Here is a 2,450-nt window from a genome sequence, read left to right as displayed (position 1 = left end):
GTGAGGAGAGTGGAAGGTGCCCCCAACACTATGGCACACAATCAATGAAGTCCAACAGGCTGAAGAGATGACAGAATTAAGAAAGCAGCTGGCATGAGCGGTTTGTTTCTGTTTTTATTTATTTTTTTTAGGTTGAGAGGCAGGACAGTAGCAGCCAACCTGCAGAAGGGTTAATCCTTGTCTGTGGGGGGGTGGTGAGGAGGAGGAGAAGGTGGTGGTGGTGGGGGGCAAGGTGCTGCTCAGTTGAGGCGTCATGAGCGACATCATGTTATATGAGGGCGGAGCATGCTGGCTTCATGGGTGCGTCCAGGATGGATGTCCGACACAACAAGAACAACTCAAAGAAACGCTTGGAATGGTCACTGTTGTTGTCATTTTTTTTTTCTTTTTCCTCTCTGTTCTAGTTTGGCACTCGAGAAAAGAGAATCGTGGGAGGAGGGGGGTGGGGGGTGGAGGAGGAAAGTGTGTGCATGTTTTGGGAGAGGAGCAGGAGAGGGCAGTGAAAGTGCACAAAAAGGAGGGCATGGAGTGTGTTTCATGTGTGTGTGTGTGTGTGTGTGTTTGTGTGCAGGAAGGGTAAACAAGGCTACACACAGAAATGGCATCTTGTTAAAACTGGTTTGGGTTAGACCATACAGTACAAATCAAAACCAGGAAAACAAACAAATAAATAAACAGAGCGAGGAGAAGAAGGAACAGAAAAACAGTGATATGACAAATGCAGTCTACTGTTGCTGGTGCTTCGATGGGGCCCGAGTTTGGGACAAGCGGAGGGGAAGAGTGTGGTGGGTGTGGGTGAGAGTGGGTTTGTGGAGGTAGGTGGAGGAAAGGGGGCACATAAAAATGCTGAAGAGCCACACACCCACTGAGAGGTCACCTGGCAAGCAGGTAGAGGTGGTATCTCACTGGGCTGCAATTAGGGGGTCTCCAGAATGTCTCACGATGTTCTGGGGTTCTCAACTTCCCCGCGAGCAGTCGAGTCGCTTGTGAGACGACTTTTCCCTCAAAAGGCTCACAAAGTCATCGTAGGTGTCTCCAGCTCGTCTCAAGAGCACTGGAGTTGTATTTTGACACATGCACGAGAGTTCTCCTCTAACAGAAAACAACCCAGGATAATCAAACACCTGGTCCAAATCTGCCTAAATTCATTTCTAAAGTGTGATTTAATCAGAACCGTGAGAGGCGGCTGACATGGTGGGTACGAAGCAAGCTGACAGAAAACAAAACGATGCAGAATGCAGTTTTGCAAGCCATGCACAGGAAAATAGGCTGAGATTTTCAAAAATATGACGCTCAGAATGTGGCCACACGGCTTGCTGGTTACTTTATCAAAATCACTTAGAGTTCAGCGAGACCGCAGCGGACGATTCTCGTATTTTTTTGAGTCACCAACTTGCCCCCCAACAGTTGCAGATCAGTGAGATACCATCCTAAAGGTTCGAGTTCCTCTGAACATCAGTAAAAAAAAAAAAAAAGAATCAACATGGAAAAAAAACAAAAAAACAACCCATGACTAACCGGCTAATTCGCAACAGAGACACCACGAGCACGAAGCTGAGTCTAAAGCAGACAAACCCGGAGAGAAGGACAGAAGGAGCATGCACATCTAAAATACGAGAAAACACCAAGAAAAGGATGCGCAGCTACAGTAGTCTCGCACGCTGACCCCCCCATCTCAGCTCGGCCTGCCATGCACAGCATCAGCAGAAAGTTTAGTGCAAATGTATCACATGAAGAAACATGAAAACATTTTGAAGTTTTGGTGGACGGAATACTTTTCCACGCAATATAAAAGGACAGAGAAAAAGACATTGAGGTTGACGCTGAGGTCAATAAATCAGAAATAGGATGGTGTCAGGATTCAGTGTTTCTTTTTTATTTCCAGATTGTGCAGCGAGACACCAGCGTGAGACATGGCACAGACCTGCGTGTGTGTTTCATTTTGGATTTATGTGTGAAACAGCAGTTTTTTTGCCTCTTTCTCACACACTAAATTCCCCTTAAAACAAAGTGGGCGGGGCCTGAGATGTCATATTTGAGGTCAATAAGGTGCGCGTCAGTGACAAGACAAGCCAGAGCTCAGAGCATGGGGGGATAAAAGGACACAGCGAAGTGTGTCGATGTGTTAGTAATGTTAGAGTACAAAAACGCACAAAACACATGGAAGCTTTTACTGCACGCCCGTCATCAGAAGAGTGATATGCAAACTTATGAAATGATGAGTACATTCGTAGACAATCTCTATCTATATAAGAAATCAAATCCTGATTTTTTTTGTATCTTCGTTTTAAAAGCAACTGAAACATCTTTTTTTTTTTTTTTTTTTTTGTCCAAGCTGGCTCGACATGTAGAAAGAAAAAAATTTGTTTGAGAGTTTTGTTCTCCGAGGAAGTCAGCGAAACCACAAAATACATCTTCTGTTGAAACGACAAAAGTCAAACGTGTAACCC

The sequence above is a fragment of the Kryptolebias marmoratus genome, linkage group LG2 (genome assembly GCF_001649575.2).
Source record: "Kryptolebias marmoratus isolate JLee-2015 linkage group LG2, ASM164957v2, whole genome shotgun sequence".
Taxonomy (NCBI): Eukaryota; Metazoa; Chordata; class Actinopteri; order Cyprinodontiformes; family Rivulidae; genus Kryptolebias; species Kryptolebias marmoratus.
Note: the sequence above shows the minus strand (reverse complement) of the source record.